General features: G+C 37.3%; 1 long non-coding RNA gene across 2 annotated transcripts in view; it reads left to right on the forward strand.

The window, feature by feature from the left end:
• Nucleotides 1–874: 874 nt before the first annotated feature.
• LOC139082666 (uncharacterized) overlaps nt 875–16,070 on the forward strand; it is a 39,029-nt gene continuing 23,833 nt past the window's right edge. The window contains exons 1-3 of one of the 2 annotated variants that reach the window (XR_011538875.1): nt 875–1,013; nt 8,104–8,267; nt 11,044–11,495. This is a non-coding gene — a long non-coding RNA (uncharacterized lncRNA). Of the gene's footprint in view, nt 1,014–8,103; nt 8,268–11,043; nt 11,496–16,070 lie in introns of those variants that run through there. The other variant, XR_011538876.1, reaches the window with a different exon arrangement.

Raw genomic sequence — 16,070 nt, forward strand, 5'->3', positions numbered from 1 at the left:
TGTCCAACAAATGACATCTTGATTTTATCCTGAGGAAATTGTGGGGTCATTAGTGGTTTTTAACTCTCAAATCACTCACATCTCTGCCAAATGTCACTTCCTCAGAGAAATCTTTCCTGACCACCTGATCTAAACTGAAAGATTCTGAAATTCTCCACCTTCTTGTCCTCCTTTATTATCCTTTGTAGCACTGGCATTGCCCATCATTATTTTATTTATCTATATTTTATCTCTATTTGCTAATGTCTAACTTTCTCACTTTCTCATTAGAATTTAAGCTCCATATGAGCAAAAACCTTATTTTCTTATTTTTGTTGTTTTTCTTATTTACTGCTACATCTCCATGGCCTACAATAGTGCCTGGAAAATCAGCATTTTTGAATGAATGAAAACTAGTGTAATGAACACATGAAAACACACGGACAGCTTCACCTAACCAGAAAGTCGGTAAAACCTGAAAAGATGAATAGTTATAAAGTAGCCTAAGATACAAATGGCGTAGATATATTCTCTAATATAAACACTGTATGGGTGCTGATAAAGACGTTTGCCTTTTTCATGGGACTTATTAACTACATGGTAATCTAATTTATTTAGTGATCTAATTTGTAGGCCCACATCAAGTTGGAGAAGCAGAATATTTCAGAAACAGAAAGGTGGTCCAATTTGCAGCCAGAGCAATCTTTTTGAAACTCAAATATTACCAAATTATTACTCCCTGTACTGGGTTCAATAGTGTCTCTTCAAACTTCACGTCCACCCAGAATCTATGAATGTGACCTTATTTGGAATTAGGGTGTTTGCAGACATCATAAAGTTAAGACAAGGTCATAATGTACTAGGGTGGGCCATAAATCCAATGACTGTTATCCCTAGAAGGAGGGGGAGTTTTAGAGACACAGACATACAGAGGAAAGATAATCATGTGAAGGCTGAGGGAAAAATTGAGCTACAAGCCAAGGAATGCCAAGGATTGCAAGCAGCCACCAGACGTTAGGAGGATGTAAGGAAAGGTATTTTCCTAGAGTCTCCAGAGGGAGTATGGTCCTGATGATAACTTGATTTCAGATTTCTAATCTCCAGAACTGTGAGAGTATGTTACTCTTGTTTTACGGCACCTAATTCATGGCAATTTGTTATAGCAGCTTAGGAAGCTAATATATTCCCTTGTTTAAAATGTTTCAGAAGCATACAATTATATTAGCAACAGTACTAATAGTGTAACAGATCACACGTCCTCATGAAATGTCCGCTGAAAGTGAAATAATCTCAATCTCAATAAAAGTAAAGGACTTGGCTGGATATATTGAGATATGTCTCAAGTCAAAAGGAGAGATCCTGGGGTCTTGGGAAGAGAAGATTCAAATTGCCCTCACTGTCTGTGTTTGTGAGGTCTATCAGTTAGGAGGCTTTTGGTTTTGGTTACAGAATACCAGACTAAGCTGGGCTTAAATAATGAAAGCCATATTTATTTCTATAAAAATGTTTCCCATGGTAGAGTATTTCCAGGGTTAGTTGTTTTAGTGGCTCAGTGGTATCAGAGACCTCCTCAAATTCTGTAAGATTTCATTGGCTCTTATCCTGATGGTTGCAAGATGGACATGGTAGTTGTATATATCACGTCTTCCCTCTAGACGTGTAGAAAGTGGATTCTAGGCTTGTGTGTGTGTGTCTTTTAAGTTGAGGAGAAACATCCTATAATCCGTCCAAAATAATTTCTCACTCAGATCTCTTTGGGCAGCATTTTGTCACATCTATGCCTTACCAATTATTGGCAATGAGAATGAGATTACCAGGTTTGGCTTCTACCCATCAAGATTCACTGTATGGGGCTAGGCAGGAGCTCAGCCTCTTCTGAAGGACAGTTTCACCAGAGTGACGGTAAACAGATTGGGTTCTGTTTCTTACAAGAAAGATTCGGGGTGTGGCTGTTAAGTAGCAAACAATTGTGTCTATCAGAGAGTTTAAACGTGGAAGGCACAAAGACTGTGGCAAGATGAGTATCTTTTGTTTTTTTTTTAAAGATTTTATTTTTTCCTTTTTCTCCCCATAAGCCCCCCAGTACATAGTTGTATATTCTTTGTTGTGTGTCCTTATAGTTGTGGCATGTGGGACGCTGCCTCAGCATGGTTTAATGAGCAGTGCCGTGTCCGTGCCCAGGATTCGAACCAACGAAACACTGGGCCGCCTGCAGCGGAGCGCGCGAACTTAACCACTCGGCCACAGGGCCAGCCCCAAGATGAGTATCTTGATAATGTGATTATGAACATCTTTCTCAATGTCTTCATAATTCTTATTATAGTGATAAAACTCCTCCTAGAGAGGTAATTAATATTTCTGACTTCTGAAATACAGAGACTCTCTCTTCAAAATCCTTTGTACGGTAGTGAAAAGTGAAAAACATAGGCATAACATACTCGTCGTTACTTAAGTAAGTTTGCTGGGTAATGCGGGATTTTTGGTTTTTTTTAAATTTCATTCCAGAAAGATGGCCAACAAATAATAGGTATTCATTCCAATATCAACCCATTTTTCATTTTCTCAAAGGCCTATGATTAAAATATTAAGAGATTATTTTACCCAATGTAGAAGATTACGTCTTAGCTCTAACAGTAATTTCTTTAATTATTTTAATCTTATGACTATTAGTAGGATTAGAGGGCTGCTTAAAGTGATTGGAAAACATTAGATTATAAATTCACTAAGATGATAAACATTAAAATAAAAACATGTGCTTAAAACTGTGCATATGTGGCTATAACAGTTTCATGTCCGAACCATTGTGCTGGGAGTTATCAATGGGATGGTAAGATCTCTGCTTTCTAAGGTAGCTGAGTCAGGGGATGTTGTAAAGTGTTTCCCAAATCCTTGGGATTCCTTCGAGTTCTCTAAAACTGTCCTTGGGGGGTAAAATTAGGGAATCAATAAAGTGGGGCTCTAAGAGTCCCTCCAACTCCGTTTCACTGAGGCAAATCAGAATACTGGGTAAGAGTTAAGGCAGAAAGAATGAAGAAAGGAGGAAGGTTGGGTGGAAGGAAGGAAGAGGAGGAGGAAATTTTTTTCCTTTTTTTAAGAACAAGGACTTTTGGCTCTTGATCCACCCTTTTATGACAAATAGTTAACTATTGGTCAGCCAGGTATATATATATTTTATCTAGGGAGTTTTTTGTAAGTCAGTTTCCCTGAAATAGAGATTTGCCTGCAGAAGTTTTCCTGGGAAGTGCTCTTCGGAATAACACTTTAAAGAAGTGAGAGAAGCAGAATTGGGCAGAGGGAAATGTTGAAGGGCCATACACTCGCAACAAAGGCCACAGCAGGTGCCTGAGGAAGCTCTGGAGCTGGAATTGTGCTTCCGAAGTGTCTTATTGAGGCAAAGGGCTGGGCTTTTGTTCCATCTCTCCTTGTCCTTGGATGCAGGCCGCTCCTGGGCAGGTGGTCTAAGCTTGGGTGAGGCAGCTCTTTAAGCTGAGAGAAAGCCTTTGGCCCGCAATACTCCAGGCAGCTGGGGGAAAGAATGTCTTTTTCCTGAAGTTGGAATCTTGAGGGTGCATCACAGCATTCACTGCAAGATTTATTAGACTTTCTTGAAGATGTGCTCAGAAAACAGAACGTGCTACCCCCCTACTCCACATCCCCACATGCATATTTGCACAGAGTTAGACTCTTTCTTATCTTTGTGTTTCTCCCTAGGAGCAATAACTAGGAAACTCAAGCTTACTACCTGGAATGGAGTAGACTGGTTATTACAGAGACATGGCGGGGAGGAATAATTTTCAGCTTTGAATTTTCAAATTGACTTTGGGGAAAATAGTCCTGAGAAACAAATGTGTTTGGCTTTCCAAGATCCAGAATTTTTTTTTTTTTTTTTTTTGCAGAAGAAAGCCCCTGAAAGTCTCTAATTAGTGTCTTAAAGAAAAGACAGCTTTTGCCACTTGCCCAGACCTGAGGACAATACCATTGGTTTAGGATAAGAAGAAAGGTTTAAAGGGAAATCCATAGCTCAAAGGCTGAGGGCTGCTGCGGATATGTATTCCACTTCTGTCACTCTAGCTGAGCACTATGCAGTGGCACAGGGATGGAGACAGAGCCTTCTGATGGGTTGGGGTTCTAGAACAGAAAGAAGCTATGCACTACTTCCTTCTCTTCCCTTCCCTTCCTTTCCCTTCATGGGAGGCACAAGCTCCTAAAAATTTTATTTCCGTGGCAAAGGAGAATAGACTTTGATACTTGATATGCCTAGGTTGGTGGGCTAGAGGCAGCCTCAGAGACTTCCTTAGAACACCCAAAAGGGGGCAGGAGCACCAAGCCTTACTCCTGCAGCTAAATCTGGCATAAATATGATACTAAGATCAGACTAACATGGAGAGGGCTTGACACTTTGAGAAAGGGACACCATCAGTAAATAAATCATTGACTGTTTGAGGACTATTTTAAGGAATATTGTGGCTGATTTGATCTTCTATCCAGACCACTAAAACTTTCTCCATATGAGCAATAAGGCTATTTCACTTTATCATTCATGTCTTCACTGGAGTAGCACTTTGAGTTTCCTTCAAGAACTTTTCCTTTGCATTCACAGCTTGGCTAACTGTTTGGTGCAAGAGGCCTAGCTTTTGGCCTATCTCGGCTTTCAACATGCCTTCCTCACTAAGCTTAAGCATTTCTAATTTTGATTCAAAGTGAGAAATGTGCAACTCTTCCTGTCACTTGAACACCTAGAGGCCATTTTAGCGTTATTAACTGGCCTAATTTCACTATTGTTGCTGTTACCTAACCAGGTTTGTTTTCTTCCATCACCTGGAAAGCCAAACACCGAGACGACAAGATTGCAGCAGACTGTGTTGAGCATCTTTTCATATGCCTGTTGGCCATCCGTATATCTTCTTTGGAGAAATCTCTGTTCAGATCGTTTGCCCATTTTTTAATTGGGTTGTTGATTTTTTTGCTGTTGAGCTGTATGAGTTCTTTGTATATTTTGGATATTAACCCCTTATCTGATAAATGGTTTGCAAATATCTTCTCGTAATTGTTAGGTTGTCTTTTTGTTTTGTTGATGGTTTCCTTTGCTGTGCAGAAGCTTTTTAGCTTGATGTAGTCCCATGTGTTCGTTTTTTCTTTTGTTTCCCTTGCCCGGTGAGACATGGGACTTGAAAATATGCTTCTAAGACTGATGTCAAAGAGGTAGCACCCCACTCCGGTCAGAATGGCTATAATTAACAAGACAGGAGACAACAAGTGTTGGAGAGGATGTGGAGAGCAGGGAACGCTTGTACACTGCTGGTGGCAGTGCAAACTGGTGCAGTCACTATGGAAAGCAGTATGGAGTATCCTCAGAAAATTAAGAATAGATCTGCCATATGATCCAGCTATCCCACTGCTGGGTATTTATCCAAAGAACTTGAAAACACAAAGGCATAAAGATACTTGCACCCCTATGTTCATTGCAGTATTGTGCACAATAGCCAAGACTTGGAAGCAACCCATGTGCCCATCAAGGGATGAATGGATAAAGAAGATGTGGTATATATACACAATGGAACACTACTCAGCCATAAGAAATGATGAAATCTGGCCATTTGTGACAACATGGATTGTCCTTGAGGGCATTATGCTGAGTGAAATGTCAGAGGGAGAAAGTCAAATACCAAATGATCTCACTCATAGGTAGAAGATAAAAACAACGACAAACTCATAGCAACAGAGATTGGATTGGTGGTTACCATAGGGGAATGGGGGGAGGGCAAAAGGGGAGATTAGGCTCACATGTGAGGGGATGGACTATAATTAGTTTTTGGGTGGTGAACATGATGTAATCTATGCAGAATCTGAAATATATTACGATGTACATCTGAAAGCTTTATATTGTTATAATCCAATGTTACTGCAATTAAAAAACTTTTAAAAAAGATTGCAGCAGAGAGAGGGTTTAATCATAAGGCAACCAAGTGAGGAAATGGGAGAATGAGGCTTAAATCTGCTTCCCCGAAAATAGGGCCGCAGGGATATTTATGGGATAGGGGGCAAAGGTGGTCTGAAATGTGGAGATAGATGATTGGAGGTGAAGAGAGGTGAGGTAAGTGATAATCTGCAAAGGTGCCCTCAGACTTCATGGTTCTTCATAGGATGCATGTTCACAAAATGGTGGCATTAGCATGATCTGAGTGTGGAGTTCTAGCCTCTGGATGTCAAAAGGTCACTTATCAGACATCTGCGCTGGCCCAGTTGATGGGTTGGTGGTCTCAACAGGCCTGAAGTGGACAACAGGTTCTAATTCCTAAAAAACAGCTCACACACCCATTACCATGGTGATCTAGGCTCCAGGGAAGTATTATCTATAGGAACTTAGTGGGAATCAGATGGCATATTGCCTAAGAGCACAGTTAACAATGGGTGGGTAGACAGCTAAAAGCTATAATGAATAATTGCAAAAAGGAAAAAAAAAATTTAGTTCCTAGCTACTTAATCATCAATGGCTAACTGTTTGCTGGTTTCATTGCGTTTCAGGGCATAGAGAGGTCCAAGGAAAGGAAGAGAGGTGGGGAAGTGGTTAGTCCCGTGAAACAGTCAGAACACACATGTTTATCAACAAAGTTCACCATCCTATGTGGGCATGGTTTGTGACCCCCTAAAAGAATTACAATAGTATCATCAAATATCACTGATCATAGATCACTGTAACAAATACAATAATGAAAAAGTTTGAGATATCGTGAGAATTACCAAAATATGACACAGGGACACATAGCGAGCAAATGCTATTGAAAAAATGGTGCTGATAGATCCCTGGACGCAGGGTTATCACAAATCTTCAATTTGTAAAAACTGCAGTATCTGTGAAGTGCAATAAAGGGAGGCACAATAAAATGACAGAGGCCTTTAGCTGAGTATTGAACTATGGTACTGTGCATTTTGAAGACTGAGATGGCTAAAGTACCCCTGGCCATGCTGCCTGTATTGAATATATGTTCCAGCAGTCCCTGTTCACTAAGTATCTTAGTCTATTCAGGCTAGTACAACAAAATACTATAGACTGGGTGGCTTATAACCAACAGAAATGTGTTTCTTCCAGTTCTGGAGGCTGGAGGTCCAAGATGAGAGTGTCAGCATGGTTGGGTTCTGGTGAGAGCCCTCTTCCAGGTGGCAGGCAGCTGAGTTCTTGATGTATCCTCACAGGGTGGAAAGAGAACAAAAGAGCGCACTGGGGCCCTTTTTATAAGGGCACTAATCCTATTCATGAGGGCTCCATCCTCCTGACCTAATTATATCTCAAAGGCCCTATATCCAAATACCATCACATTAGGAGTTAGGATTTCAAGCTCTGAATTTGAGGAGGACACAAACATTCAGTCCATCGCACTTAGACCCCCAGAACTTGTCACTGACACTCTCTTCTGGCCTTCATTTATGCTTCTTACCCTTGCTCAGCACACAGAGGCATCTTTACCTTTGCTAAGGCTGCCAACACCTGCAAGTTGCCTGAGGTCCTCATCTTTGCTTAAAGCCCAATGTCTACCGCTAGAGCATTGGCTCCCAACCTTGCTTGCACATTGGAATCACCAGGTAAGCTTTAGGACACTGTTGACGCCTGTATCCCATCCTCAACAATTCTGACGTAAGTGGTTTGGGATGCTAGCTCAGGGCCAGTCTCCCTCAGCCAAAAGAGGAGGATTGGGAGTAGATTAGCTCAGGGCTAATCTTCCTAAAAAAAAAATAAAATAAAATAAAATAAGGACTTGACTTTACCTCTGTCCTGGCCATGCCTGCTTGGTAAGTTGGCCTAACCCTACAGTTATTAAGTCTGTACGTTAGCTTCTTATGTTAAAGACCAAATAAAAAGTCAGTTTTAATTGGGGGATTGACTGATGCACATGAGAGAAAATCGTATTGGGACACCAGAGTAGCAGTCCAAGAAAAGGAGTTGGTTGGGTGATCGTACTGCATTACCAATCAAATTAGTAATCTTTGACAGCTTGATGGATCCTTTTCCACATGAATCCTATAAACGTCAAGTTAACTAGAGTACTTGGTTAACCTGAAATGGTCTGCTTACTTCCTATTCGCTCCTTTAAGGAATGAAATTATTTCTTTTATCTCTACTTCCAGCACCCAGACCAGATTATGGACACAATAAATATCAGTTGAATTAATTGCAATGCAATATGATAAATGCTGCTACTGAGTTACAGAAAGAAGGACACATCTATGGTCTCATATGCTTTGGAACGGTCTAAGAAACAGAAATGGTGAAAGAGCCTCCTCAAGAACAGGTACTATCGTATGTAAATGAATGAGGACCAAAAGAGTATGTTTGCACAGTTAGAAGACATCAAATAGTTAATAGACCAGAGATGAGTGCCTGTATGAGGGTGTGCTGTGAGGTATGGCTAAAGCCATTTATGAAATGTATGGTAACCGTTCTAAAAGATTTGAAGACGTAAGTGTTCCTCAAGCAAGTGTTATACACACAGCTATGCAATTCTCACAAGGGAAAAAAGTATTTATTTTTATTGCCCTGGTGGGCTTTTAAAACTATGTAACAATAAATTATATTGCCTAAGCTGGGTCCTGCTCTGACTGACAGCTCCATGTAAAGCCAGGGATCTGCAAACCTTTCCTTGATCTTTGATCTGTTTGCCTGGAAGCAACCTGGGTTTGAAAAAACTCCCTTCCTGTTAGAGGCTTTAGGTCATTCTTTTGCTCTCTTAAGCAAAATAATAATAACAACAATAACAATAATTCTTATGGTAATATCTAAGAACTGGCTAGACAAACTAATCTAAGCAGAGGGCCCCGGCAGTTTGAGCGCAAACCTAGCTCTGCCTTTAATTTTCTGAATTACTTTACCTCTTTGTATCAATCCCTTCATCTGTAAAATGGGCTTGTCATAGCAGTTATCTCATAGACTTGTGAAGAATACGTGAGTTAATCTGTGTTAACTGCTTGGACTGGAGACCAGCAAAGAAGAAACGTTACCTAAACGGGGTCTATTATTAGTGGCAGTGGCATTTTCTAAGGACTCACTACTTGTATCAAACTTATTTTTCTAATATTTACTTACATTTCCAGTAAAATGGACTTTGTATATGTTAATATTTATGTCCTTAATTTAGGATCTAACAATCTCCAGATTTTGTTACAGATTTAAATCACAGTTTTGTACTCTATCAGCAGTATTTTTATTTGATATTTTTATTTGATATTTGATGATAGGAGCCCAGTTAGTCCAAGTCTGGAAAAGGGAAAGTTGTTCGCCCAGAAAAAATAATACTTTCCTACACTTAGAAACGGTTTACATTTAGGAAATTTTCAGTCTGCAGCGATCTGAGTCAGATGTTATGTGTTCAGAGCATGATAAGGACTGGATTTGTTTTACAATCTCTCTTGGCCTGCCATGTAGAAACCTCACGATATCAGATGCATACCTTTAGCCGAGAATTGGAATACAAGCATTCTTTCAAAAAATAATAGTAAATTTTTTCAGCTTCACTTATAGATATCTTGTGCCTGGTGCTAGAAAGTTTAAAAAGAGTATTTATGTCAAATGACATTTTGGATAATTTTTGTAAAAGAGTGATGTGATTCTTAAATATTTTTTCCTTTGTTGCCATCTTACTCAGCATAAAAGTATCTTATATATATAAAATGGACATGATTAATTATATATATAGATATATAGATATAGACATAGACAAAGATATAGATACAGATTTATATAGCCATTTATGAAACATTAGTCTTTTACCTTTCTTATGTTACTTCTAGAATCTTTCTCAAAGAAAAGGAACATATATCCTTATGGCTAAAACTCATTGATTGAAATCAGTTTATTAATTGATTAAAATTAAAGTAATAACATAAATCATTTTTCTATTTAACCTCTATTTTTCAACATCACCAGTGTTAATGAGTATCCTTTTGGTCTAAGAATTGTGTTTTTTTATTCAGATGCAGCTTTGTTTGGAGTTCAAAAGACATATCTGGGGAGCTAGCATGGTGCTCTAGTGGTTAAATTCACCTGCTCTGCTTTGGCAGCCCTAGGTTCATGGGTTCAGATCCTGGGCGCAGACCTAGCACTACTTGTCAAGCCACGCTGTGGCAGAATCCCACGTAAAATAGAGGAAGGTTGGCACAGATGTTAGCTCAGCAACATTCTTACTCAAGCAAAAAGAGGAAGATTGGGGGGTCTGCCTGGTGGTGCAGCAGTTAAGTGCACATGTTCCGCTTTGGCAGCCCAGGGTTCACGGGTTCAAATCCCAGGTACGGACGCACCACTGCTTGACAAGACATGCTGTGGTAGGCATCCCACATATAAAATAGAGGAAGATGGACACGGATGTTAGCTCAGGACCAGTCTTCCTCAGCAAAAGGAGGAGAATTGGCAGGTGCTAGCTCAGGGCTAGTCTTCTTCTTCTTCAAAAAAGAGGAAGATTGGCAACAGATGTTAGCTTAGGGACAATCTTCCTCACACACAAAAAGTCTAAACATCATAGATTATTCAAATATTAAGTTGTATTTTAATATCCATTGTTTGTATCTCTGAATTTGGAAGGGACCTAGAGGATTATATGACATTGTTTAAATTACTCTTGGGAGTAGTCTATGTAAATTAAGTACTGTAAACATATTAAATTATCATTACTCTCTGGTTTGTCTTATAACATTTTTGTGCTAGTACCATATGTCAGAATAAGTATACTCTTCAAAGAGGATTGCACATGGAACTGCTTTTCTCATAAACATATTTTGTCTTTTGAGAAGAGAAATTTATTGATTGACCCAAGGCCAAAAGAAAATTCTTAGGAGTATTTGTATTTTCATTAACGTCATTTTGGGCCAATGCAGCTTTCACAAAATTCTAGAGAGTGAATAGCAATTCTAGAGGGTAAAAGCAAGAGGTATCTGGTTTTAGAGGAAAAGCAGGAGTAGAAACAAACGGGATTACTTTAAAGTTATTGCTCACAATTCAAAACATAGTAACTAACTCCCTTTTCAGTCTTTGGAAAGTCCAATTACACTGTACCTTTTTTATTCTTATTCTTCTAGACATATTCCTCAGTGGGGAGCTCACGGACATTCTTCTTCTTAACCTCATTAGTACCCTTTCATGTACAATTTGCTGACTAACGTGATCTTAAGTGGAAAAGCTGTTGCGAACAGGTGACTTTCCCTCTGCACTCACAGAAATATTTCCAAGAGAACCTCTGGTGAACACATCTACATTTCAGGCACTTGCTTGCCCAATGCCATCTGTTCCGACATAGAAAATTCTCTAGGAACCCGAAGAACGATGTAATGAGGGAATCTAACTCTTATCTGTCATAAACTTTTAAGATATTTTTGTTCATCTGGCTTTAAAAAGAAATTGAAGATTCTTATAAAGAGACAATGTCTTTTGACATTATGAACTTACAAAAAAATAATCAGCTTAATTTAATATTCCTTTAAGAAATATAAACATATTGTAAACTAAAACATCAACATCTAGTGTTGTAAAGGTAAGAACATTCTTTGTTATTAATTTGATTCTTATTATAATCATATATAATTTAAATGGTGATTTTTAAAGTAATCACTTGTGAGAAAAACTAAGACCAGACAGTTCAAGGAAACAGACGTAGCTGCTCTACTTTAAACACATTCATCTTATGATGTTTTTTGAAAGACGTTATACAAATCAACACTTCAAAAGAAACTAACGATTTAATTTGATCAAAACATAATTATTTTATTCTTTACACCATCCTCAATTGTTGAAGTTAATATTATCTCAAACCTATAGTATGTAATGGCATAAATATGCCATTGATGGAGGTAAAAACAAAAAATAGCAAAAGTGCTTCCACTGTGGTAAGCAAAGTCTAGGATGGCTCCCAAGATTTCTGCCCCCTGGTGTAAATGAATAAGATGGGCTATCACTCATTTGATTAGATTCTAATCAGTCACCTTTGAATTAATCAAAAAGATCATCTGAGGGTTCCTGATCTAATCAGGTGTACCTTTTTAAAAGAAGGTCTGGAGATGTCAGAGGGTGGAAGTGTGAGGCGGCCTGTGGAGGGGGCCGCATGACAAGGAGTCGTGGGGAGCATCGTATGGGTTAAGAGCAGTCTCTGGATGATAGTCAAAAAAAGAACAGGGCCTCATTTCTACTGCAGCAAGTAGCTGAATTCTGCCAACAACTACATGAGCTTGCCCTGGGCTTGAAAATGGGCAAGGCAGCTGCTACCTTGATTTCAAGTTTGTAAGTCCTGATGCAAAGAACTCAGTTCAGCTGCGCCTGGGCTTCTTCCCTACAGAAACCATGAGATAAGAAATAGGTGTTGCTTCAAGCTGCTAAATTGGTGGTAAGTTGTCATGCAGCAATAGAAAATTAATAGTACATGGGGGCTAGGGATGAGGGTTTGATGAGAGGAGAGGTAAGGAGGCTCATTGTCGTTAAAATCCCTAACCCATTTCAGAAATTGGTTTCAGGAGGTAAGCACACCCAACATACAGCTCATTGAAATGTTCTTCATTTTAATCCTCTATTATTAATTATTTTAACACAGAAGCTATGAAAATTCTTCAAGAATTGTTCAAAAATATTTGAAATTTATCCATTGATTGTTCATCTGTGTGTTAGACGTTATTGGATTTATAGGAATTAATGTGTAATTACTGTGAGGTATCAATACAACTTCAAATAAATAAAAATAACTACAAAAATGGGAATTATTTGAAAACACTCATTAAAATTGTTACTAGAGTTATAGTAATATATTTGAGAATGATCCTCTGATTTAGGATAAATTATAAATGAGGACATCTGTAAAGTGTGAGACATGTGGATAGACAATTTGTCTGGTATGAGAAGAATTTCCCCCAATTATTTGTTTCTTTATAGATAGTCATACAGTCATAGATTTAAATATAAATATTGTTTATTAATATATATATTATTTAGTATTATCTGTCTGTCTCTAATTTGAGAGAGAACACTTAGTAACTGCATAGTTTTGACAGACAGTAGTAACTCAGCAAATATTGCTCCCCTTTTTTCATATACTATATAGATTTGGAAGATCATGTATTGTGCTTTAATCAGTCCACCCTTATACTTAATCTTTCATCCTTACAGATATTTCTAACCAAGTTTAGTGGCTTTGTATTTTCTTAAGGGAGACACCAAGCTCTGTAATTTTGGCCTTCTACTTTCTCCCATATTCTTTATTTTTCAAATCATTATGAAACTCTAAAGCACTTTTTTTTGTGCTCAACTTTGTTCATTTCATTTATAGTTTGTTTCTAACAACTACACTGATTTTTCCTTGCAGCACAGAAGAACTAGGCCCTGGATAACTTAGCAAAAATTAAGATGGCAGGTGGTTATGAGAAATATTTATACTCTGCTTTTCTACTTGGACGTTCCAAGCCTATGAATAGTCATGGATTTATTTATTATTTTTTTCAGGAAGGGTCCTAGCATTTCCCAAAATATTGAGGCAATAAGATTTTTGTTTTTCATGTAACACAATTGACAGTCTGGATATAAGGTCCATTGGGATAAACATTGTAAAAGGCTGACTCAGACTTAGGAGCCACATTCTTCCCACTTTTGTGTAGCTTTTCAATGTGCTTAAGATGAGTGATCTTTGCTCCTTTTAAACCTGTCTGACCATCCCTTGTCTTCAGAGGTCCTCTCTAGTGAGTAACTTTCCTAAGCCTCTGACAAGTCGGCAGATTTATATAGGAATAGCAGCTTGATACAAAAAGATTTTCTGGATTACATACTTATCTTAAAAATATAATTTATTTCTCTTCCCTGTTTTAGGACTTCATTACTTCCTCCTTCTAAAGGACCTCCTAACCGTTCTCCATGACTCCCTAACTCTCCGTAACTCAAAACCTTTGTACAACTGCATGTACAACTTTCATGACTTCTGTACAGCTTTCTTCCTACAACGCAGATCATATGTTTTAATGGAAATTGGGTTATGTCACATTCTTTCCTCTTGTACTGGAAGCCTCCATATTTATTTTTTTTTGTTGTTAGATTTTAAAAATTATATAATGATGTTCATATATACTTTTAGTAGTTTTTTCTAAAAGATTTTATTCTTTTTCTTTTCCTCCCCAAAGCCCCCCAGCACATAGTTGCATATTCTTCATTGTGGGTCCTTCTAGTTGTGGCATGTGAGAGGCTGCCTCAGTGTGGTTTGATGAGCAGTGCCATGTCCACGCCCAGGATTTGAACCAACGAAACACTGGGCCGCCTGCAGCGGAGCACTCCAACTTAACCACTCGGCCACGGGGCCAGCCCCTATACTTAGTAGTTTTAATTGAACTTCTATGAACACTCTCTCTCATTCTTTAATCACTTCTGAAAGTTGCGCCCACGTTTTGTGTTTTTTGTTTTGTAAGATAGCACTTCATTGAATTTGGTCTTCCTTTATTTGGATATCACTTTCCCTTATTTAGTTTTGAGTTCACAATGCTCTAATATCCAGGTCTATCAAATGTTCTTGTCTTTACACGTATTTTCATCTATGTGTTGCATGTGTGTTTCTTTTATTTTCATTATTTTGTTTTCATTATTGAGTTTTCAGCATAATTAGTCCTATCTATTTTAGTAGTAAGAATAGGATACAATGGCTTGATTGAACTGATACACTTATGTGTATTCCAATAGAACAGTATTCTAGATTCAAACTGTCCAGATCACTTATGTTTGGATGAAATTTGGTGACTTTTTTAACCTCCTGTGTCTCTGTGTCCTCATCTATCTAGTTAGGATAAATGTAGTGCTTACCGAACAGATTGGTGCAAAGATGAAATGAGTGCATGTCTTTAAAAGAACCTAGAATTGTTCTTAGAGTGTAGTAAATATGAATATTCTTTGTTATAGTAAATTTAAATATAATTAAATATAAGTTACAATAATTATTATTTAGTTACATTTGTCATACTCATTCTCCATTTGACTCTAATTATCTTTTAGAGTAAAATAGTTATATTTTTCATATTTTGTATAGTAATTAATTAAATAAATCTAAGATGATTATATAGCTTTAAAAATATTTTGATGGTTTATATTTTGCTATCTTGTTCTTGACCCTGCTGATTAAAGCATTATCTTTTCAAATATTCTACTATTGACTACTTATTGTTAGAGGATATTAGCATATCTAAGTTTGGGAAATATAGCTGGCAATATTTGGGGGAATTAACTAGAAGGGAAAAACACAGAATCAGAGGTGTGAGAAAGGATGCAGAAAGATATAATCCACTGTAAAGATGAGGCAAACTAACAAGAGAGAGACACGGGAAGTAGAAATTGGAGAGAACATTTTAGAAAGATATTTCAACAATTGATTATAACCCTTCTTTATAAACAAAATAACTCATTTATTTTATCTGTTCTACTAGCTTACCTTTATTGAATCCTTAGTTTCTTATAAATAAACGTTCAAGAAATTTAGCTTTAACTGTTCATTGAAATTATCTTTGAAATATGAGAAGTTCTAAGTCTAAGAAAGAAAGATGGTTTTATTAAAAATAAGGAAAAATCATAGTCATATTGTTTTAATCAGATTATGAGAAAATACATTTTGTATTTTGTTTCTATCTTAAATAATTTAATATAAAAGATTTTTCTATTCTAAAATTTAATAGACCCTTCTTCAAATATATTGAATTATATTCTTCATAATGATTGATGCTTCACAATGATTGATGAATGATTTTTTTTTTACCAAGTTCTTTAATAATTTGATGCTATCTATTAGAAGACTCTTATTCAGATGTAGTCAAGCTAGGGTAATCCAGTAACAGTGTTACAATTAGAAAATACTAGAAAAATATTTTGATTGCTACCAAGCTGGGTACTAAATGGATCTGAATTCTGGCTCAATTAGTTGGAGTAAGAATTTTGTATTTGTATTTGAGTACTAAAAACTTCAATGTGAACTAGAAAATTTAAATGGATATTGTTTCTACTGGTTAACAAATTAATACATTATTAAATTAACATTTTAATGAAGTCAAAAATTTGAACATTCAGCATAGATCAAGCTCGTCTTTTAAAATACATTACT

This window comes from Equus przewalskii, chromosome 3 (assembly GCF_037783145.1).
Source record: "Equus przewalskii isolate Varuska chromosome 3, EquPr2, whole genome shotgun sequence".
Lineage (NCBI taxonomy): Eukaryota > Metazoa > Chordata > Mammalia > Perissodactyla > Equidae > Equus > Equus przewalskii.